Raw genomic sequence first — 25,494 nt, 5'->3', positions numbered from 1 at the left:
GGAAGGGTCTGAGCAGTGTAAGGAGAGAGCCGTGAGCTCTGTCTGTGGCGCTGTGTGCTCACATTCCTAACACTGATCTCTCCATTTCCCCCCTTTCCGCTCCCTGACCATCACCTGACCTCATTGTCTCTTTCTCGCTCCTCCCCTTCTCCATCTCCATCTAGCCCTTGTTTCTGAAGAAACTTGCCCTTATCTTAACCTACCAGGCTTTGATTCCAGTTTACGATCCTCCCTCTCCTCTCTCAGTAATGCTCCAGACCCTCACAACCTGGGTCAGGAACTACAACTTTGCCTTATCCTCTTCCCTTGATCTACATGCCACGTTTTCTCTGCCATCCTCGCCCTTCTAATCCCAGACACTGGCTAAATTCCCACACGCACATGCTGCATTCCTCCACTCGTTCCTCTGAACGCCTCTGGAGGAAATCTCACACTCTCGCAGACTTACTTCACTACAAATTTTTGCTATCCAACTCTGCCCTCTCTCAGTCTAAACAAACCTACTATTCTTCACTAATCAACACACACAAGTCTAACCCATGCCAACTCTTCTCTGTCTTTGACTCTCTACTCAAACCAACCTCAGCTGCCTCTTCTTCTTCTTCCATCTCACCTCAGGACTTTGCTGACTATTTTAAGGAAAATGTGGAATCCATACGTCAGAACATCCCCTCTGTTTCCTCTTCCCATCCTACACCACTTCCTAACTCTCCTCTGCCTTCCTGGACTCTTTTTCCGATGTCTCGGAGGAGAATGTGTCACTTCTGATCTCCAATTCTCCCTCTACCACTTGCCCTCTTGACCCCATTCCCTACCATCTCCTAAAACCTCTTGCTCCTACGATAATCCCTACGCTCACACACATTTTAACTCCTCCCTCTACTCTGGTACCTTTCCCTCCTTCAAAACATGCAACAGTTATACCATTACTCAAAAACAGCAAGCTTGACCCTACCTGTATTTTTAACTATTGACCTGTCTCTCTCCTGCCTTTTGCCTCTAAACTCCTTTAACGTCTTGTATTCTCTTGCTTGCTCTACTTTCTCAACACCTATTCTTTCCTAGACCTTCTACAATCTGGCTTCCGCACTGCTCACTCGACTAAAACAGTCCTTACTAAAATAACTAATGACCTCCATGCTGCCAAAGACAGAGGTCATTACACTCTTATCATATTACTTGACCTCTCTGCAGCATTTGACACTGTGGACCACTCTCTTCTCCTTCACATTCTCCATACTCTTGGTATTGAATCTCTATCCTGATTCTCCTCTTACCTCTTCTATCGTACTTTCAGTGTCTCTTCTGCTTACACCTCCTTCTCTTCTATCGATCTCTCTGGGGGGGTACCCAGGGCTCTGTTCTGGGACCTCTTCTCTTTTCTCTGTATACACTTTCTCTAAGTGACCTAATCACATCTCTTGGGTTTAAATATCAGCTCTATGCTGACGACACACAAATTTACTTTTCAACCCCTGACCTTACACCTGAACAGACCAAAGTTTCTGAATGTCTCTCTGCGATACCACCCTGAATGGTCTTCCACCGACTTAAACTTAACATGGTACAAAAAGAACTCCTCATACTTCCTCCCAAATCTGGCCCTATTACCTCCTTCCACATTACTGCTGGAAGTACGATCATTCACCCAGTTGCCCAAGCACGCTGCCTAGGGGTCACTCTTAACTCCTCTCTCACATTCTCCTCTCACCTTCAAAAGGTAGCCAAAACCTGTCATTTTTTCCTCCGCAATATTACAAAGATACGCCCTTTCCTCTGTTGCTCGACTGCTAAAACTCTGACTCAGGCCCTCATTCTCTCCCGTCTCGATTACTGTAACCTCCTGCTGTACAGCCTTCATGCCTCTCACCTGTCTCCCCTACAATCTATCCTAAACGCTGCTGCCAGAATCACTTTACTCTTTCCTAAATTTGTCTCAGCGTCTCCCTTGCTGAAAATCACTCTCCTGGTTTCCTATCAAATCCCGCATCTCGCACTCAATTCTCCTCCTGAGTTTTAAAGCTTTACACTGTTCTGCCCCTCCTTACATCTCAGCCCTAATTTCTCGCTATGCACCATCCCGACTCTTACGTTCTGCTCACGGATATCTTCTCTCTACCCCTCTCTCTCTCTACCCCCTTTGACTGCCTCACACCTCTGGAATGCCCTGCCCCTCAATACCCGGCTAGCACCCTCTCTATCCACCTTTAAGACCCACCTTAAGAGAACTTGCTTAAAGAAGCATATGAGTAGCACCGTGACTGATACTATACATGTTACATAAAGCTTGGCCCCCTGTAGATGTAATTACTAGAATGCCTCTTCTGAAATGTTACTTTTATGTCTGAAGCACTTTTTCCAATGATCTGTTATTTGTATTATGAATTATTTATATGATTGTCACATGTATAATTACTGTGAAGCTCTATGTACATTAATGGCACTATATAAATAAAGACATATAATACAATACATACAATTAACCCCTGACACTCATTAACCCTCCCTCACATTCATTAACCCACCCTAACACTCATTAACCCCCCTCATAGTCATTAACACCCTCGCACTCATTAACTCTCCCTCACACTCATTAACCCCCTCACACTCATTAACCCCCTCACACTCATTAACCCCCTCATGCTCATTAACCCCCTCATGCTCATTCACCCCCTCACGCTCATTAACTCCTCACACTCATTAATCCCCCCACACTCATTAACCCCCTTGCCCCTCCTCACACTTATTAATCCCCCCTGCCCCCTCATACAATACAACCACCAAAAGTTGCAATCAAATACACAGAAAGAAAAGTATGAAAACTACATTTTAATGTTTAAAATACCTAAAATGAGGTGTCTTGTTTTAGCACAGCTTAGTCAATGTGGGCCTAAATATTTAGGATTATTTCATCTGTTGTCTCTCTTTCTCTCTCTCTCTACAGGTGCACACAGCTTAAAGAGCTCCTTTATCTTCCAATTTGAGAAGTGATTTTGTTTTTTAATTTAAGGAAAAAGTGCTGGTTAAGGAAAGAAAAAAAAATGGGAGCACAACCCAGTGGATATACAGTAGTCTGCAGTACTAATGGCAAAAAGCATAAAAAACAGGGTCAGGGTCCACCAAGAACTATACAATGATGAGGATCCCATTGACCGGCACACAGTAACAGAAGGACAGGTAAAGTATGAGGACGGACAATGGGACAAGATCAAAATCAGAATGTGATGTTTGAGGTAGCGAGGGAGCAAGTGGAGAGCAATATTGGGGACCGGCTAGAATGAAACCAGGAATTCCATGCCGAAGGTACTGAAAAAACAGAGCACTTAGTCAGATATCCTATTTTAGGGGTCAAAGGTGGAGGAAGCAGGTACAAAACATGCAAGATTACAGAACTGCAAGAGACTTGCTGGATAAATCATGCTGTGAAATAGTATCATAGTTTATCCCACCCTGTCCTTATCAGAGAGCCTATATAGATAAGGGGAATTATGGAGGCTTGGCTCCGTGAACTCTTGCTGAATAAACAGTGACAAAAGGGAGCAGCCGGAGGAAATCAAACCTGCCCCATGTTTACAAATGATCTATAAAACTTTATTTTAAAAGATTTTGCTTACACCGTTTATTAATTACCCAGATGTAATCTCTTAAACATGTCACTACCTTTTGATGCCTCTAGAAGCAACATTGAGTGACCCCAATGGGGGCAAGAAGCAAAGGAAGCCAGGATTACCCCACATAATAACATGAGGGTAGATTGATAGAGGTGCATTAAATACTTAACAATCTGTTCATTTGGGTTAACGTATCGTTACGTGCCAACAGGGATCTTCAAAATGCCATTTACGATGCGTTATGTGCCTTGTTGAGGTAACAATGGCCTGTAGTTAACTTTAGCGGACGTTTGTGCAAATGTAAAAGAGGGGAGCACTCCAACCCATATCCTTAGCAGTCCGGTAAATTTAACGCAGGAAGTAAAGCATTGGATAACGCATTTTTGTAAGTGGTGGCTATATCTGGCTTTGAGCGCTGGAAGCATTTACCGCCAGGTAGCAGACAATTATTTGGCCTTGCCAGGATTCTGAATTGGCCCACTTTGGCTTCCTATATTGCCCTAGTGGGCCAGTGAATACCCTGGATTAGGCCAAATAATTAAGATATAATCTGTGTATTAACCCCTTGGTAGTCAGTGGCCATCAGGGTATGCATTATGCATGCCTTCATGGTCACTAAGTTAATCAAGAGTTAAGTAAGGAAGGGGTTAATACAAACACACTAACTGGCCTCCTACCCATTGTATGTCATAGTGGTACAACTGATTTAAAGACGGAAAAATACGGATTTAGATAACGTCACGTTATTAGCGCTAAAACTACGGACTTCTGTGGCCTCCCCCTAGCTTGTCTAACAGGCATGGATACACTCACTGAAACAATATCAGACTTAGTGGAGAATATCCTCAAACCTTTAGTCAGAAGTACCAACAGCTTCATACAAGATACCACAGATTTTCTCAATAATCTTAACAACATCAACCAACTACCATCCAACACACTGCTAGTTACCATGGATGTAGAATCCCTTTACAGCAACATCCCCCACAAGGATGGCATTGAGGCATGCCTGCAATTCCTTACAACATCTCCCCTGGATCAGAAATACATCGCTGATGTAATTACCAAACTGATAGAATACATCTTCACACACAACTACTTCAGCTTCAACAAGAAAATGTACCTACAATTAATGGGGACTGCAATGGGTACCAAGATGGCACCGCAATATGCCAATCTTTTCATGGCAAATCTTGAACAAAGATTCCTAACTACATGCCCCCACAAACCCTACAAATACTACAGATACATTGATGACCTGTTTATAATATGGACAGAGGGTGAAGGAAACCTAAAACAATTCCACGAGTCACTGAACTCATTCCATCCATCAATTAAACTCAAAATGGATTATTCGGCAAACCAAGTAAATTTCCTAGATACAACAGTGTAACAGGGTACTTATCCCTGTTCAGAAATGTGCCTATAATTTAGCAGTGTGGTGGTTAACTGCTGGTAGACAATTAACCAACACCACCTGGTTGATTACGGGTGTCAAAAAAGCCTGCCTCAGAGACAGGAAGGGAGATTTTCCTCAGTACACAAGGGTGCTGACAAGAGGAAAGAGGTCTTAAGCAGAAAGGCTCTGCTGAAATCAATCCACCCAAAGACCTATATTCCTGGACACAGGGGACACAGGAACCAACCAGAAACTGACATGGAGGGCTACCTGCTTTAAGGTATCTCCTGAGACTTTGGGGAATAAGGTGGTAATGGCATTATCCCTCCAGCCCTGGAGAAAGGGACTGGGGAAGTAAGTTAGCCCTTAAACAGGTCCAGGCATTTGTTGTTTTCATATGTTTTGCTGTGTTAAAAGGGACAGGTGCAATAAAGCCTTATTTTAATTTCACCTTAAAACGGTCTCCATTGCATTCCTCTGCACACATCTCCTATAAACAGTAACACTGAAAGATGGCAAACTACACACATCTGTATACAAGAAACCAACAGACAGATGCAGTTACCTCCACAACTCCAGCTTCCATCCCACTCATACCAAACAAGGTATCATACACAGCCACCGGTAAGATACAAGGTAAGATACCACCGCATATGCTCTGACACTGAAGACAGAAACAGGCATCTCACAACCCTGACCGAATCATTCAGACAGAAGGGATACAAACCAAAGACTATTGCCAAAACTATTACATCTGCACTAAAAGCCCCATGAGAACACCTGCTACAACACAGACAGAAAGAACCTACCACACGCATACCACTGGTGGCCACATACACCCCTACCCTAGAGGGTATACAGAAAATAATCAAAGATCTTCAACCCATGCTGGCAGAGGAAGCAACATTAAAATAAACTTTCCCAAACCTCCCATTCTTGCATTCCGGCAACCACCAAACCTCAAACAGAAATTAGTCAGCAGTAAACTTCACAATGAACTTAAAGACACTGATAATGGCACAAAACCGTGCAACAACAAACGCGGCAAACTGTGCAAACATATATGTCAAGATCCCACAGCCAGTCACAACAATAGAATACTCAATGTTAAAGGATCATACAGCTGCACATCCAGGAATATAGTGTATATGATTCAGTGCAACAAATGTGACCAAGGTTGCTACAGTGGGGAAACCAGCCAAAAACTACAAGGCAGAATGAATATGCACAGACACTCCATACACCACCATGAAGAAGAAGATACTGCTCACCTGTGGGACATCATTTCTCACAGCCAGATAATTCCATAAATTATTTAAAAATCAAAATCCTCAATGGAATTTTTAAAAGCACCCAAGAACGGAAAACATTTGAACTCAGAATGATAAGACTCTTTGACACCAAAACCAAAGGACTTAATGCGGACATGGGTTTTCTCACACCCTATCAAAATTGTTTGTAATCATCATGCTTGCCTCTATTCTTATCCACACTTTCTCCCCCCCACCCCCTCAGCATCCCTCCCCCTCACCACCTTTCCTTGTCACCATCCCCTGGCTTCAAACACTTTTAACACCCTACCTTATCTACAGTATATCTGTTGTTTTTTTTGTTTTGTTTTTTCTCTCTACACTGTTTTAGCCATAGATTCCTGTGTATATCAGTATTGCTTGACCTGAAGAAGAGAGGAGAACTCTCGAAAGCTTGTTCTATGACATAAATTGTTAGTCCAATAAAAAAGGTATCACCTAATACTGAAGAACTAATTTATTCTGCACTATATATATATACGTATATATATATATACACATATATATATATGTATATATATATATATGTTTGTATGTATGTATATATGTATGTATGTATATGTATAGTATATGTATATATATATATATATATATGTGTATATATATATATGTGTGTATATATATATACACACATATATATATATGTAAAATCAGAGACAGAACATAAAACACAGACAGAGCTCAGTTTTTAGCACATCCAGTGAAACTCATACACGGTACAGTGCCTAAATATATATGTATAAATATCGAGTAAAATGGTCTTTTAGTTTAACATTTTTGGCCAAAATTGTTGTAAGCCTCTGAGCCAACTGCACGGCAGACCACAATTCAAGGGTCCCTAACGCTAATATAAATTCTTAATAACCTGTGTAGTAACAGGAAGAATGATTTATAGTAAATCTGTCAATATTAGTTGCAAAGTTCTAAGTCTGATTGAAGCTTTTAATAACCTGTACATTACCAGGAAAAGCACTCTGTATTAGAGTGGTCACAACCATACTGCAAGCCAGCAAGTTCCCCTGAGTGGAAGATGCTATGGAGTGAGCCCTTAACAATTTAAATGTGGGAGGGGGTGAGCTACAATTAGGTAGGAGGGTGCCACCCTCCAATCAGCCAAGACTAACTGAACAACAATTGTAAAACATACTGGACACCCAACAAGCTCCTATTGAACCCCCAAAATAACCACAGCATATATATAAGCATATGAGTGTCACAGAGGAGTGCTACTGAGCATGGCAATATATATTTAAAATCAGAGACAGAACATAAAACACAGTAAGAGCTCAGTTTTTAGCACATCCAGTTAAACTCATACACGGTACAGTGCCTAAATATATATGTATAAATATCAAGTAAAATGGTCTTTTAGTTTAACATTTTTGGCCAAAATTGTTGTAAGCCCCTGAGCCAACTGCACGGCAGACCACAATTCAGGGGTCCCTAACGCTAATATAAATTCTTAATAACCTGTGTAGTAACAGGAAGAATGATTTATAGTAAATCTGTCAATATTAGTTGCAAAGTTCTAAGTCTGATTGAAGCTTTTAATAACCTGTACATTACCAGGAAAAGCACTCTGTATTAGAGATGTCACAACCATACTGCAAGCCAGCAAGTTCCCCTGAGTGGAAGATGCTATGGAGTGAGCCCTTAACAATTTAAATGTGGGAGGGAGTGAGCTTCAATTAGGTAGGAGGTTGCCACCCTCCAATCAGCCAAGACTAACTGAACAACAATTGTAAAACATACTGGACACCCAACAAGCTCCTATTGAACCCCCAAAATAACCACAACATATATATAAGCATATGAGTGTCACAGAGGAGTGCTACTGAGCATGGCAATATATATATATATATATATATGTGTGTGTGTGTGTATATATGTATATGTGTGTGTGTGTGTGTGTGTGTGTGTATATATATGTATATATATATATATATATATATATATATATATATATATATATATATATATATATATGAATATATGTATGTATATATGTATGTGTATATATATGTATGTATGTATATATATATGTGTGTATATAATGTATGTGTGTATATATATGTGTATATAGATATGTGTGTATATATATATATGTGTATATATATATATGTGTGTAAACTAAAACTAAGCAGCGAATGTGGATCTGACTTACTACAATCTAGGTTCCTACGACTTGGTGCCCCAGCCATTGCCAAACCAATTGCGTCCATAGTCAACTCTATCCTGTCTGCAGGCCATATCCCTAAGACCTGGAAAACTGCCAGAGTTGTCCCAATCTTCAAAAGTGGAGACAAAAACACTGTCTCAAACTACAGGCCAATCTCATTTCTCCCAATTCTATCCAAAGTCATGGAAAAATGTGTCCACTCCCAATTAAGCGATTTCTATACCAAGACAAATTTCCCTAGCCAATTCCAATCTGGGTTTCGTCCCAAACACTCCACCGTAACTACCCTGCTAAAAGTTTGCAATGAAATCCAGTGTGGAATGGAACGGGGACAACTCACTGGTGCAGTATTCCTAGATTTTGCAAAGGCTTTTGACACAGTTGATCATGCTATCCTGCTTAACAAACTCCAGAGCTCTGGAATAGGGAAGCATGCTTTAAACTGGTTTCAGTCCTACCAATCAGGAAGATCCCAACATGTGTCCCTCTCAGGCTCTAACTCCAACCCCCTGGATATCACCTGTGGTGTCCCGCAAGGCTCTGTTCTGGGGCCCCTACTCTTCTCAGTGTTCATTAATGATCTTCCCACAGCTTGTAAGGAAGCCTCAATACACATGTATGCAGACGACACAATCCTATATGCACACAGCCATAGCCTCTCCGACCTTCAACACATACTTCAGTCTGACTTTTTGAGACTCGAAAACTGGATTTGCCAAAACAAACTGTTTTTAAACACTGACAAGACTGTAACAATGGTATTTGGGACCAAGACTAAATTCTTAAAGCTTCCAGTGACTAAGCTCCTGATTAGAACCAACGCTAACACCACCCTAACCCCTGTCACTAGTTTTAAATACCTGGGCTTATGGTTTGACTCCCACTTAACATTCAGGATGCACATTGATACCCTGACAGCCAAGACCTATGCCAAACTAGGGGTACTTTACAGGAACAAATCCTCCCTAAGTCTCCTGGTCAGAAAGCGTATCGCACAGCAGATGCTAATGTCAATTATTGACTATGGAGACATAGTATATGGCTCGGCACCTCAAACCCACCTTAGCAAACTTGACACCCTCTACAATTCAATTTGTCGTTTTGTTCTCCAATGCAACTATAACACACATCACTGCGATATGCTCAAAGAACTAGATTGGTCATCACTAGAGTGTAGGTGCAAAGTTCACCTTTCCAGTCTTGCCTTTAAATTCTTCATGGGCAAGCTACCCAGCTATCTGAACAAGCTCCTCACCCCTACCACTTGCAGCACTTATCACCTGAGATCAGACTCCAAACGACTGTTCATGGTCCCAAGGCTCAACAAAGTATCCGGACGTTCCTCCTTCTCCTACCGTGCACCCCAAAACTGGAACAACCTACTAGAGACTCTCACATCCACCACCAGTTTAAGATCTTTCACATCTAAGGCTGTCTCACATTTTACTCTGGTCTGTAACTGTTTCATACGCCCATAATATATATTTTCTTTAACTGTGCACGCAATGTCTTGTATATAATGTATACAATGTTCATTTATGTAACTGAATTTGTAACAATGTATTACAGTATTTGTGCCCAGGACATACTTGAAAACGAGAGGTACCTCTCAATGTACTGTCGCGGCCGAGTTTATTCGAGCATTTGCCCGGTCTCGGCCGCGACAGTAACCGGGCGCGCGCCGTGGTGTCCCGAACGCGAGCCGAAGCCTCGGAGGAGCGGCCCTCCGATCGGGGCTTCTCCCTCGCCTCTCCGGGTCCGCCGGGCCCCCCGGAACCCCCCACCGCCGTCCCATAGATCACGGCACACCAGGGCTCCCTCGGGGAGCCCTGGGCATGCGCGCAGAGGGCGCAGGCACCCGATGAAGCGTGACCACGCATCGGTGACGCGCGGCACGCCGAGGGAGTGGGGCTAGCAAGCCGGGGCATCCCCCGGCTTGCGGAACTAGCCTTGCTCGAATAAATCGTGTCGGTAGTGTATTACTTCCTGGTAAAATATTTTATAAATATATATATGTGTATATATATATATGTGTATATATATGTATGTATATATATATATGTATGTGTATATATATGTATAAGTTCTTCAGTATTAGGTGATACCTTTTTTATTGGACTAACAATTTATGCCATAGGACAAGCTTTCGAGAGTTATCCTCTCTTCTTCAGGTCAGGCAAAACTTGGCGTATAATTGGATGTTGATTATATATGAAACACCTCTAGTGTGTTAAAGAATAACCACAATATGATGTTAAATACTGACAAGTCTAAAGTGCACAAGATCAATATATAATGTCATGTATTATAATCCATATACCAAAATAAATAAAAAATGTATGAATAAAAATAATATGAAAAACACAATAAATGGTTAAAAATCAAGTGATTGAAAAAATGTCCATATGAAACAATCAGACACCAAACCAATGATGTGATCTGGAAAAGTCTGAAAATGATTTGTCAAGATACTGGCAGCCTTCTTCTTTGGCACAAGAACCTCCCTTGACAGACCTAACAGAAAAAAAGAAGAAAAAGCGCCCAATCTTCGTGTATTAACGTAAATAAAATTTAATAAAACATGGACATCACGATTCAAAACTCACAAGATTCCAAATATAAAAGCATTGTATGAGTAATACTCATGCTCCGACCCGTCGTGTGTTGCCGCCACGGCATCTCTGCTCCACTGGGTATATTCAATTATATACTGTAGATACGTATATATTTTCAACCTGTATGTCAGACAATTTGCAATATAAAATCACAATTTATGATGAAATTACAGGCTTCAATTCTTACAATTCCCCACCTAGAGGGCAAATTACATATATAGGAGAGAGCCCTCTCAATTACATTCTGCAAGTATATCATATAACTTGCGTTTCTATGCCACACTTCCCCCAAAACAACGTGCAATACAGAGTTGTATTTCTTACAACATGAATTAAAGCGGAGGCATGCTATTGTTTATCACTCTTTTGTGGAGCAATTACTTTTAGAGTTACCTCTCATTTTCAAGTATGCCCTGGCCACAACGTGATGTTACGTACTTTTAAAGTGACTATTTCAAACAAGTTTGCAAAGGCTAACATCAGAAGTCTGGAATACATTTAAAGTAATCGGGAAGATTATTTGAGTGACACAGGTCAATAGCTAAAGCAATGTGGTCATCGTTAGGAAGTAGGAAGAGGAACAAGATTTCCATGAGCTTAGTAGCAGGTTGCTGATGGTAAATCATCATCATGATCCTTTATTTTTTAAATAAATATAGGCCTCGACTTAAGGGGGCATTGCAATACTTTACAGTAGATGATAACAGCTACAATTAAATACAATTATTTTCTAACACGAGATAGACAGGAAAAGTCGAAGTTATAATGTTGCATTAAATGAACAAAGGTACACATTCAGTTTACATATATAGCCTGGGTCCCTTGGTTCCCCTCACCGGTCCCCCCGCTTACCTCCGCTACAGCGGCGGAACATGCAGAGCGTTGCGGCAGCTAGCAGAGGCGATCAGATCGCCGGAGGCTCCCGGCAGCTCCCTTTGCAGGGTGCCACCATTGTGGATATGACCGCGCATGCGCAGTTCAGTTGCGCATGCGCACGGCACCAGCAGTGGCGGCCATAACGTGTTTAGGGCTCCGCAGGGACTACAGCCCCCAGAATGCACAGGGGCAAGATACCACATGGGAGGCAAGCAGCCAATCGCGCAAGCGGATTCCCCTGCAGAGGGATATATTGCTACATTACGCGCGCTAGGAGCATGCAAGTCGGAGCTGGGAGAAGAAGAGGGTAGGTAACGTGTGCAGGGCGTTTGTGACCATTGCACTAGGCCAGAGACACCCTTAGGCCCCAGCTAGACCCCGACTCCCCTCAGTTTGTGGTTGCTGCAGGGACAGGCCCATTAGATAGGGACACTGCCTATGTAGTAACATTGTGAGGGACACAGCCAGGACGCGGCTGCAACCTGGCATTAGGTGGTCTGGGACCAGATCACCACCCACAGATAAGAGACTATCTTCATGGTGGGACACTCCTGCTGGACACCACCCCACGTGGAGGCAGACTCGTCGTTGACGATGACACCGTGGGACCAGACGGGTTCTTTGTCTTTGTTGTCCTTGTTCTTATGCATACAGTAAACTGTTATTCTTATCAGTGTGTATATTTTTGTATTGGGTTCTGTGGCGGGGTTATCCAACATAGTAGGATCCCGCACAGGTGGAGGCACTGTCAACAGATGGATCAGGCAAACCCCAGGCTCCCAGCAGTGGAGGCTCAGGCCTCCTGTGAGTCACAGGTAACGCACCACATACACGGTAGCCGCCATATCTCCCACGGGGTGGGGGCAAGTGTGCTACAAATATATTTAAGGGACAGTCAGATATATGATAATGGCATAAGTAAAATTTACAGACATGATTAAAATTGGACATGGAAGACATCATGATTAAAATTGTGTTAGAAGAGGTAGGATAGACATTCAATGTGTTAGAAGAGGCCCTACCTCAAGGAGCTTACAATATTTACGATGGGTAGGAGATAAATGCTGGATGATTAGTGAGCAGTTACATGGTTCTCAAATAGTTAAAGATTTACTATTTACAGATTGATCCCTTACTGCAATGTGGAAGGCATGGGCTATAGTGTTTTATAATCTTACGAGGGGACACATGTAGGCATGTCACATACATTATTTCGCTAAGTAATCTTCACCTGTATGTGTGAATACACTGGATTTAATGCAGTAATTTTTGTTCTGATGTTCAAGTTGTGTATAAAGTGACATGTATACATGATATTGATATATATATAGTGTATTATATATGTACTGCAGTTTCACTTTCCAGGTCACTCCAAATCATCTGTGTCAACCAGTCTGGATTCCCCACTACCTGGGAGGTGGCTCCTCAATTGGGGTGAGCTGCGCAGAGCCATTGGCCCCCCTCCTGTTTTCCACACCTGGGCAGCTGGCTTACTCTTCACCTTGCACTTGCTGTCTGCCCGGGGCTTTTTCAACATGTCCACCAACTTGACTGCATTCTCCAAGGCATTAATCCACTGGAAAATGCTCCCCTTCCCCCCAAAAAAAGTGTGGCTTCTCTGTGGTTCTAGTAAGGGATCAGAGAGCCCTTAAATGTTTGGAGTGGATATTAACCGATCCATTTATTAGGAGCTCAAGCTCTTCCTCCGTAAATTTGAGGCAGCACATACTCACAGCCTTAGAAGCAGGTGTACCATGCTCATAGGTGTACGGTTAAGTAACTCAAATGTGTAACACATCACTAACATTGCGCTAAATAACGCGTGTTAGACTTTAGTCAAAGCGCATGTGCAGTGAATTGGTTAACCTGCATCTGCTCCAAGAAAATCCCAGTTACTAGCGTTGGTACTTTTTGTAACGGACATTATTTTTGCATATCTTTAGCTTTGAGAATGTCCATCAAACTGGAGAAAAATTACATACGTTACCAAATTTAGTAAGGACCGTTATTAGCGCAAAAGGGACGGACTTCTGTGAATCTACCTAAGGTACAATGCCGTCAATGGCCTTACAAATAACAAGAATTTTGTCTTTATAGATGTAAATGTCTAAATAAAGGAAAATATTCTAAATTCTGGTGTGATCTTTCTTCTAAAAATATGTCAAATAAAAAGCCACTGAGATGCATCTCTTCTGTAAAGATTAAAAATAGAAAAGATTACCAAAAATGCCTTTCTAAGAGAGTAAATGGTCATGTTTTGTTTTTTAGCATGTTCTTGTATAGCGCTGCTAGTTTTACATAGCGCTTTACAGAGACATTTTGCAGGCACAAGTCCCTGCCCCGTGGAGCTTACAATCTATGTTTTTAGTGCCTGGGGCACAGGGAGATAAAGTGACCTGCCTAAGAAGCCAACACCAGGAATTGAACTAGGTTCTCCTGCTTCTAACTCAGTGCCAGTGTCTTAACTCACTGAACCGCTCCTTCTCCCTTGCTGTGCAGAATATATTTCCTTTTCTGTCTAGGGAACAGAGCACTTGCGGTACTGTAGAAATACTGCCACAGGTGCACCTCAGGATCAAGTCCACAAATCGGGAAGATTTGTACATATCAGAGAAAAGAATAACAGAAGCACTTCAATTTTCTTAAGCGAAAATAGTACAACTTTTATTCAAAAGGATCAACGTTTCGGTCAAAATATCTTGACAAAGGTCTGAGGTTGGACCGAAACGTTGATCCTTTTGAATACATTTTGTATTATTTTTGCATAAAACCATTTGAGTGCTGCTGTAATTCTCTTCTCTTTTTAATTGAGTATCAAAGAACAATTCCTGCGCTCTTACCAATTGGGCTAAAATATACTAGTGACATGTTTACATTTAGAACCTAAGGCTAAGGCCCCGCTGCCTCAGACCACGCGTCCGCACTGCAGATAGGCGGCGCGTAGAGAGGCACTTGACCGCTATCTGCGGTCTGTAGGGAGCTGGAGCAGGGGGGCGTGACCAAAACGGGTCGGGTGGGCGTGGCAATGACATCAGGGGGCGGGGCCATCAGACTGTCTGTGCAAGGGGTTCCCTCCCCCGCCTCCCCCCTGTGCATCTGCAGACACTATAGGGGTTAATCTGCTGCGGGGGGGGGGGGGGTTCTTCCCTCTGGTCTCTGTCTCGGCTCACACAGTATGAGGAGAGCTTCCCTCTGTCTTGGCTCACACAGTATGAGGAGAGCTTCCCTCTGTCTCGGCTCAAACAGTATGAGGAGAGCTTCCCTCTGTCTCGGCTCAAACAGTATGAGGAGAGCTTCCCTCTGTCTCGGCTCAAACAGTATGAGGAGAGCTTCCCGCTGTCTCGGCTCACACAGTATGAGGAGAGCTTCCCTCTGTCTCGGCTCACACAGTATGAGGAGAGCTTCCCTCTGTCTTGGCTCACACAGTATGAGGAGAGCTTCCCTCTGTCTCGGCTCAAACAGTATGAGGAGAGCTTCCCTCTGTCTCGGCTCAAATAGTATGAGGAGAGCTTCCCTCTGTCTCGGCTCACACAGTATGAGGAGAGCTTCCCTCTGTCTCGGCTCAAACAGTATGAGGAGAGCTTCCCGCTGTCTCGGCTCACACAGTATGAGGAGAGCTTCCCTCTGTCTCGGCTCACACAGTATGAGGAGAGCTTCCCTCTGTCTCGGCTCACACAGTATGAGGAGAGCTTCCCTCTGTCTCGGCTCACACAGTATGAGGAGAGCTTCCCTCTGTCTCGGCTCACACAGTATGAGGAGAGCTTCCCTCTGTCTCGGCTCACACAGTATGAGGAGAGCTTCCCTCTGTCTCGGCTCACACAGTATGAGGAGAGCTTCCCTCTGTCTCGGCTCAAATAGTATGAGGAGAGCTTCCCTCTGTCTCGGCTCACACAGTATGAGGAGAGCTTCCCTCTGTCTCGGCTCAAACAGTATGAGGAGAGCTTCCCTCTGTCTCGGCTCACACAGTATGAGGAGAGCTTCCCTCTGTCTCGGCTCAAACAGTATGAGGAGAGAGTCTGTGGGTGGGAGCAAGGGGGCTCTCTTGGTGCTGCACAGTTCATTTGGAAAGCCAATCGCTGCTTCACCCCCCCCCCTCACTCCCCGAAGCCTCCCCGCTCCCCGAAGCCTCCCTTCCTCCTCTCCTCATTGGCTCACTGCCACACCACGTGACGCGTCGCCGCTCGGGATTACAATTCTCTTGCATCCCCTGGCGGCTGACGCGTCACATCATGTAGTGAGCCCTGCAGGGAGGGGGGACTGGGACCGGCTCGGGAGGATACAAGCAGGTGGTGAGTAGCGCGCACGTGGTCGCGCGCGCTGCCGGACGCAGCGGGACCAAAGCCTAAGTGTGTGACAAAGGAGTAATTTGGTTGCATCTTTTGATCAAAACATGATTCAAAAAGAAGGAGAAAGAAATGGAAGCACAGACCAAGGGGTAGTGGTGGAACTAAACACTTTTATGATAGATCGTGTCCCTAAGATCACAATCAAAACCAACAAATAAACACAATTGAAATCAAACAATATCAATATTAAAATAAATGGTGGTGTGCAAATGAAGCTGGTGTGCAAATACTGCTTGTTGAGTCTCAGAGGGGTTAACCACGGGAAGATCCCGGTTTGAGATCAGAGTCCTGAAAAGGGTGCACTAACAGGGCATATGCCGGTTTAGAGGGGTACCCCAGGGTTGAGCCAATGCTCGGTGTGCTCACCCTAAATCCACTGATGGTCCGTGGGGGTCCGATGGTTCTCTCCAGAGCAAAGCCTCTCCGGTCACGCTGTTACAGGTTACTGGCACCGCACAGCCCTCCGGGTGTCCGGGTCTGACGTCACTTCCGGATATGACGCACAGGCCCTTCCCGGTTGTCTCTGGGCTGTGTCTGGCCTCCTCCGATCCTCCTCTGCAGTGGTGTTGTCCGATAAGCAGGCAAACAAGCGCAAGACAGGTGCTGCTACCAGGGACCCAATTTGCTGTGTTGCTCACTTCACTCCACTGCACCAAATGAAAGCATAAACCCTATGCTCCTCCTCCTACGCGTTTCACCATTAGATGGCTTCGTCAGGGATATCACAGCACTAGTCCAGTCATGATTTATAGTCTTACTAATTACAATTTCTCAAATTGGTCATCATTAATCTTAATGACATTGATTGGTTGATCCTGAAGTCTCAACGGACTAGTGCTGATGATAGAATGACTGGTTCATGTCACAAAACAGATAAATGTAATAATTTAATTAAAAAAAAAAAACAACAATACATTTACACATATTAAAAAGCCTTATGAATAAAAAAACATGCTGGGCAATTAAGAACATATTTAATCAATTATGCATATCAAAACACTGTAAACACTTGTTACTTGATTAAAAGAAATAAATAAACATATGAATAAAAATAAACCATATATGGATATAGGGCTATCAATGGAATAATCAATCAATAAAAAAGGGGGGAAAACACATATTGACTAATTAAAAGCTAAAAGATCTAAATCCTCATTTAAACCCACTGGACTAAGTGTTTGTAATTTAAAAATCCCGTAGGTCTCCTGTTTTCTGAGTTTTAAAAGTCTATCACCCCTCATAGTTGTTTTATTAATATGTTCAATTCCAACAATGGATAATCCCTCTATACTCCTATTGTGGGTTGTTAAAAAGTGTCTTGAAACCCCATGGCCAAGGAAACCTTTCAGGATGTTTCTTCTGTGCTCTGTGAAACGTTCTTTTAAACTTCTTTTTGTGCATCCAATGTAATAGAGGCCACAGGGACAGGTGAGTAGATAGACAACGTAAATAGTATTACAATTTATAAACTGTTTGATTCTAAATATTTCTCCTGTTACATTGGATGAAAACTCAATACTCTTATTCACAATGTGTTTACAAGTAAAACAGTTTGTATGTCCACATTTATAGCAACCATCTGGACACGAGGGTAACCACATATTTAGAGGGTTTGCTACCTTACTCAATTTATATTCATTTTTTCTTAACATAGTTGGGGCTAAAACATTCTTCAAATTTCTCGCTCTTTTAAAAACAATTCCTGGTCTCTTTTTGAGGGTTTTGCCTATAATGGGATCATTTAAAACAATCCCCCAATGTTTCATCAGGATCTTCCTAATGTCATTGGAAGCCCCATTATATTTAGTAATAAATAGACAATTATCTCCATCTGTGGGGTCATTGCTAAACATGATTCAAGCCTGCCAACCTCGTCAAGGTAGACTCCGTTTAGCAGGTATCTACACTGAATATAAGTAATTTCTTATTGTCCTGTGAACTAAACTTTGTGCAATATGTGAAAGTGCCCTGAAGGGGTTAAATAAATGAAGCATTTTCTTTTGTGATTCAGTGTAATTAAAAGCTGGCCAAAGCCAATATCAGAGTTCCCTTATTATAAAGGTGAACTGTGAGTGCACAAATATCCTAGCGTGAAATATTCAAACTTACACATATCTCTTCTTTCTGTCAGCTATAAACATTCACCTACTCTTTAGTGGAGGGAGATGTGTAGACTGACAACTAGGTATATTATATCTTTATGCTAATTGGAGAATTGGTAGGGCCTCTATCCTGTAGGGAGGAGCCATACAACTCCAAGGAACTGCTCAGTAAAGCAGAAACCTAACCCTATGACGCAATGTAACACTATAATTAAATGCCCTTATGGAGTATGCAGCATGGAAAAGTATTGGCCTAACATTTGTGGAAGACTTTATATATTACCTCCTCCCTTTGTGAAGTATGCAGCTGGTAAAAGGATTGGCCTGACATATATGGAAAACAAAGGACAGGTCCTGCGCTCCTACCAATTAGTCTAAAATATACTAGTGACATGTTTACATTTACAACCGAAGTCTGTGTAGCAAAGGATTTAACTGAGTGCCAGACTTAAATGGGAAAATAAAATTAATAAGCAATTTAACGTTACATTATTCAAATCTGCACTTGCAGCTCATAGTTTTAGGAAATATCACGTTGTATTCTTGGAAACACACAAAAAGCTTCACATCTTCCAGACTATTTTTTTCAGTCACTGACACTGTATTGTTTTTAAAACAAAAGTGGCATGGTATAAACTAGCGAGTACCCTTCACTTGACGTCACATATCTGCTAATAGGATCCGGAATTTGATAGTGCTCTTTAATTCCAATAAGCCCTACTAACCTATTTTCGTCCTGACTAATGAATAAATAAAAAGCTTTCCGCCTTGTCCTGGTTTTATCTCAGCCTGATCCATTGATATTTCATCTTCTTAAAAGTACCTGATCCACACTATCACAGTTTAATAAATCACCCCCTATATATGTATTGAGTGTCGCCAAATAAAAACAAAGTAACTGGTTTCAAATTGCATAAATTACTGACTAATGTTTGTGACATAATCAGCCCTGAAATGAATCAGGGAGGAACTATTATGTACTATGCACTGGGTTGTGCAATCGTTTATGGTCAATTTCCTATTGCAAATTCAGTTGTTGCTATATGGATTAAATGGCATGAACATCACAGCACATTACGAAAGTAGTTCAATAGGCGATAAAGACTTCTTCTAGCAATGTATTACTTACTAATGCAAGACATCTTCTTTTATTTATAAATTCTTTTTTATTCGGGGCATTTCATTTAGACATAGCATTCCATTGAGGTAGTTACAATCACAGGTTACATATAATACATATGATACTAGTGTAACCCTGGTCTCCAGCAGCTCCTTGAGACCCCCCTCCCCTGGAGCAGCTCGAGCGCGGGTGCCGAACGACCCGACGGCTGCTTCCAAGGGTGGGGGCTGGAGCAGGGAGCAGCGCGGCTTCTCCTGCCTGCGGCCGGTTGCCGGGGACGCGATCGGGCCGTTGCTAAGGCCGCGATCGCATCTCTAAGGTCCCGGCGGCCGCAGAGCAGGGCGCCGCCATTGCGGAGAGACTCGCGCATGCGCAGTAGTCAGCCAGCGCAGGGAAGGCCCCAGAGAGATCGCGCGAGGGCAGGACAGGGAGGAGAGAGGTTGCGGCGGCCATTGAGAGTTCGCGCATGCGCAGGGCAAGTGCGCACGCGGCCCCAATGCTGTAGCAGCCTCCTGGGAACTACAACTCCCAGGAGGCATAGGGAGACAGGCACCAGGTGCCTCATAGCGGCCAATAGGGCTGGAGGATTCTCAGCCCGGGAGAATAGATACATTTCCCGGGCTTTGGTCACGTCAGTTGGAGCAGCGGAGCTGAAGGGGAAGGAAGGATGCAGGGAGTGAGTGCAGCTCCTGCATCCAGATAGGTACCCACACCCTCCAGGTAGGCCCCAACTCCCCACCAGGTTAGTGGGTAATTTATAAGGGACGGCCCTAGATAGGGAGGTCACCCTTAGTGTGTGTAAGGTGCAGGTTTGGCAGTGCCACAGCGGGTAGTGCTGTGCGCACTGGCAAATAGGCACAGTGTGAGCAGTGGGTATTTACTGCTGGTTCCAGGGTGCTGTGTACGGTTGGTGTTGTGTGTTGACGTTGCATGTGCTGGGCGCAGTGTGTGCAGCGTGTGTGAATGTCTGCAGGCGGACGGTGAGAGCTGTGTGTCTGCTGCAGGCTGTTAGGAGTAGCGAGTAGCTAGTTATAGGGAGGATTAGGGACTTGGGTAGCTAGGAGAGTGGGGCAGGTTATTACCCCGCAGGCCCTAGGAGTTTCCCCCAAGTCACCTCAGGTTACGGTTCATCAGGGACAGGCCCTAGGTTAGGGTTCCTGTCACGTTAGGGTTAGCTAGGGATAGATAGGGACAGCGGCGGTTGCTGTTCCCGTGATTCGGTTGTGTTCCCGTGAAGCGGTGGGACCCTCGTTGGGGTTCCTGGAGAAGTACCTGGATAGGATCAGACGGATGCATCGCACGTCTGACCCTTTGAGAAGAGTGTTGCAGGCCCGAGCATCGGAGTGCTCGGAAGGTACCTCTGTATTATATGTGCACCAACAGGCCTATTAATTTAGTGACTGCGCAGTCACCCACGACCTCCGTAGGAGTACGGGACATTGGGTGGGGGTTTTGGACAATGGGTTCACTGATGTTTGGGAAGCGTCCTGTGCGACGCAATAGGTGTTTCCTCTAGAGAGGGACACAGGTTACTAATGTAGTATGCACGTATGTTCTATGTTCATAAGTAAAGTCCTTAGTTATTATATAATCACTGACTGTGTGTGTGGTTTCTGATTGGGTTCCTATGTAGGGTCATTCTACACGTCCATAGAATCCTACATAGGTGGAGGCGCTGAAAGAAGATCCGTTCCAGAGGATTCACCCCAGGCTCTCATTAGCGGAGGCTCAGACCTCCGGTGAGCCTGCAGGTATACGCACCACACCGGTAACACCGCATGTTCTACTCACCCACACTATATATGCGATTGGGTGGGGTGGAATACCCGTTACACTTGGTACAATAGATACTTTTGGTAATGGTGCAATAGGGTCGGTACATCCTATTCAAGTATACCTTTATCTTACTCCCTTTGCCTGAGCTTTTTGGCACAGGGCCGGAAATATATGAATCAGGCGATCAGACTTTCTGTCTGTTAGTCTATCTGTCCACCCTGCTATCTTGAGTCGATCTAACTTCGTTTGGTCCCCCTTTTTTTTCCCCCTTCTCATTCCTCCCCAACTTGGAGTATACTTTTAATGTATAAACGAGAATAGTGGGAACAACAATAACAAAAGTAACCTAACAAAGTTAATTTGGTACTTTCTATCTACTCCCTCCTTATATTGTCTTTTGTGACTCGGTGGTCATCTATGTCGATAGTCAGTACATATGCATGTCTACCCGGGTCGGGTTCTGACCAAGTCTAGTATGGCCTTTGATTCGCTTCGGGCTAGGCGACTCGGTGCCTCCCCTTTCCCCTTGCTCCCGCCTTGTTTCATTAGTTGTTGGACTTGCCTAAAGTTGTTTGTCCCTGAATTTTTCCTGCTCTTCATGAGTAAATGAAGAGATGATCAACCCCCATTTTGTTTCAAATTTGGTCATTTTTTTTATCTTTGCATATGTGTATATAATTTTGTCAATTGTGATTAGTTTTGTGAGAAGTGATCTAATCATATCTATAGTTGGTCCCTCCTTATCAATCCATTTGGTCATTATCGCTTTCCTAGCCGTCTCTGTTGGTTGGATCGCTTTTTTATTTAGATTGATCTGGATCGACCAGACTTCCGTGTTTGCACATAGCATGGGTATCGGGTGTTTTATCCTTTTTACTTTTGTTACTTTTACAATATATAAGAGCACGTGGTCCCAGAACCAACGAAAAAACATTTTAACCTATTGCGTGCTGAATATATATATTGCTATCCTACTTAATATAGAAACAAAATTATATATACTGTATATATAAAATAATATATACAGTCATGTGAAAAAGAAAGTACACCCTCTTTGAATTCTATGGTTTTACATATCAGGACATAATAACATAAATCTGTTCCGTAGCAGGTCTTAAAATTAGGTAAATACAACCTCAGATGAACAACAACACATGACATATTACACCGTTTCATTATTTATTTAACAAAAATAAAGCCAAAATGGAGAAGCTATGTGTGCAAAACTAAGTACACACTTACTGCTTCCATAGGAATTAAGATGCTAAGTAGCAGACAAGTGCTGCTAATCAAATGCCCTTGATTAATTGATCATCATCAAGTGTGACCACCTCTATAAAAGCCAAAGCTTTAGCAGTTTGCTGGTCTGGAGCATTCAGGTGTGTGTTAACACAATGCCAAGGAGGAAAGACATCAGCAATGATCTTAGAGAAGCAATTGTTGCTGCCCATTAATCTGGGAAGGGTTATAAGTCCATTTCCAAACAAATTAAAGTCCATCATTCGACACTGAGAAAGATTATTCAAAAGTGGAAAACATTCAAGACAGTTGCCAATCTTCCCAGGAGTGGACGTCCCAGCAAATTCACCCCAAGGTCAGACCATGCAATGCTCAGAGAAATTGCAAAAACCCCAAGAGTTACATCTCAGACTCTACAGGCCCCAGTTAGCATGTTAAATGTTAAAGTTCATGACAGTACAATTAGAAAAAGACTGAACAAGTATGGTTTGTTTGTAAGGGTTGCCAGGAGAAAGCCTCTTCTCTCTAAAAAGAACATGGCAGCATGGCTTAGGTTTGCAAAGTTGCATCTGAGCAAACCACAAGACTTCTGGAACAATGAACTTTGGACAGATGAGACCAAAGTGGAGGTGTTTGGTCATAATGAACAGCGCCACGTTTGGCGAAAACCAAACACAGCATATCAGCACAAACACCTCATACCAACTGTCAAGCACGGTGGTGGAGAGGTGATGATTTGGGCTTGTTTTGCAGCCACAGGACCTGGGAACCTTTCAGTCATTGAGTCGACCATGAACTCCTCTGTATACCAAAGTATTCTACAGTTAAATGTGAGACCATCTGTCCGACAGCTAAAACTTGACCGAAATTGGGTCATGCAACAGGACAACGATCCCAAGCACACCAGCAAATCTACAACAAAATGGCTGAAAAAGAAAAGAATCAAGTTGTTGCAATGGCCCAGTCAAAGTCCAGACCTCAACCAGATTCAAATGCTGTGGCTGGACCTTAAGAGAGCTGTGCATAAACAAATGCCTGCAAACCTCAATGAACTGAAGCAACTTGTAAAGAACTTTGGGCCAAAGTTCCTCCACAATGATGCGAGAGACTGATAAAGTCATACAGAAAACGATTACTTCAAGTTATTGCTGCTAAAGGTGGTTCTACAAACTATTGAATCATAAGGTATACTTAGTTTTTCACACATGGCTTCTCCATTTTGGCTTTAATTTTGTTAAATAAATTATGACACAGTGTAATATGTCATGTGTTGTTGTACATCTGAGGTTGTATTTACCTAATTTTAAGACCTGCTAAGGAACAGATGATTGTTATTATGTCCTGATATGTAAAACCATAGAATTCAAAGAGGGTGTACTTTCTTTTTCACACCACTGTATATATATATATATATACACAGTATATATAAAGTGCCCAACCCTAGTGCATTACCACAACTATAGAGCAATTTATTAAAAACAATTGCCCACTTACAAGAAACACAATAAAAAAGGCATTGAATGTGAAAACACTGATACCGGCTGGAACATCTGCCATCAGCTGGAGAAATCCTCCAAAAATGTAGCCACATCCAGCAGCAGGGATTCAAAGGACCTTCCATTGAATGCGCCGACATCAAAGGTAGAACAAAACGTCCTCATAGGAGTCCATGTAACGATACACACTTTGGCAGCAAACCTTGGCGTCCGCGTTTAAAAGGGAATCCCGATCTGTTAGTAATCAGCTTTTTGGCAGGGAATCTCGTTCATGGCAGCTCGGCATCAGGTATTATTAATCTGTGTGATTACGCAGATTGCCCTTCGCGTTTCATCAGCAAACAGCTGACTTCATCAGGGGATGCTGACTTGATGCGGCAAACAATATATATAGACAGCAAGGGTCATAGCTCATTGGCTAGTAGGAAGAACCACAGGGGAGAGAGATTATACATAATTGAACTTTAAAACTAGCAGAGATAGAGTAAAGGTGACCCTCAAAGAAAGATGAAAGTGTCATCTGCACCTAAAATGGCAAATATTATTTATTAGAATCTATAAATGATACTGTGCATATTTACATAAATAACTAACACTACTGAAAAAAAGTAGATGGATGAATATAATACCTAAAATGGAAAATAAAATAAATAAAAACCTATTTAATAAACTGAATATAAATGTACATTAATAATAACTAATAAATCCATATTAATATTAAAATGATTCATAAAATTAAAAAAAGAAGACGAAAAGTCTGCAAAGAAACTGAACCATCAAATCCCTATACTATAGTGCTGATATCCAAATTCTCATTCAGACCAAGGGGGCAATTTAACTTAAAGATCCAATAACTTTCCCTCCTAGACAGAAGTTTAATTCTAAAATGTGTGTGTATATATACATACATATACCTGTATACACACACACACACACACGTTAGATTATGTAGCATTGAAATCCCAGTAGAAGAGATAAGGTATAAGCATCGAATTGGTTAAGCATTGTTACATATTATTGCTTAGTCACTTTACTTTCCTGGAAGATGGGCAGTGCGGATCATGATTTACATCACTGCTTTACACAGCATGTCATACTTGTTAATTCTTCATGCAGATGTTTATTTTGTTAATCCTGCTCTGCATAAATAGCAGATGCATAGTGTCCAATATACAGTAGCTCATAAAAATAGATTTTTTTTGAAAACACTGTAATTGGCTTCCTTATAAAGATTTTCCCCCTTATCATACAATTTTCACTTATTTGAGTCCAGAGTAAAATTAAATAATTTGCTATTTTCCTCTGGTCTGTGTAATTCAAATTCTATCTGATAATTCTATCGCTTAACCTTGGAAAATGGTGACAGCATATTTGGTTTAAACAAAAAAAAATCAGAAATTGTAATAAACAATTTTTCTATTCAAA

The sequence above is a fragment of the Ascaphus truei genome, chromosome 2 (genome assembly GCF_040206685.1).
Source record: "Ascaphus truei isolate aAscTru1 chromosome 2, aAscTru1.hap1, whole genome shotgun sequence".
In the NCBI taxonomy this organism is placed as follows: Eukaryota; Metazoa; Chordata; class Amphibia; order Anura; family Ascaphidae; genus Ascaphus; species Ascaphus truei.
Note: the sequence above shows the minus strand (reverse complement) of the source record.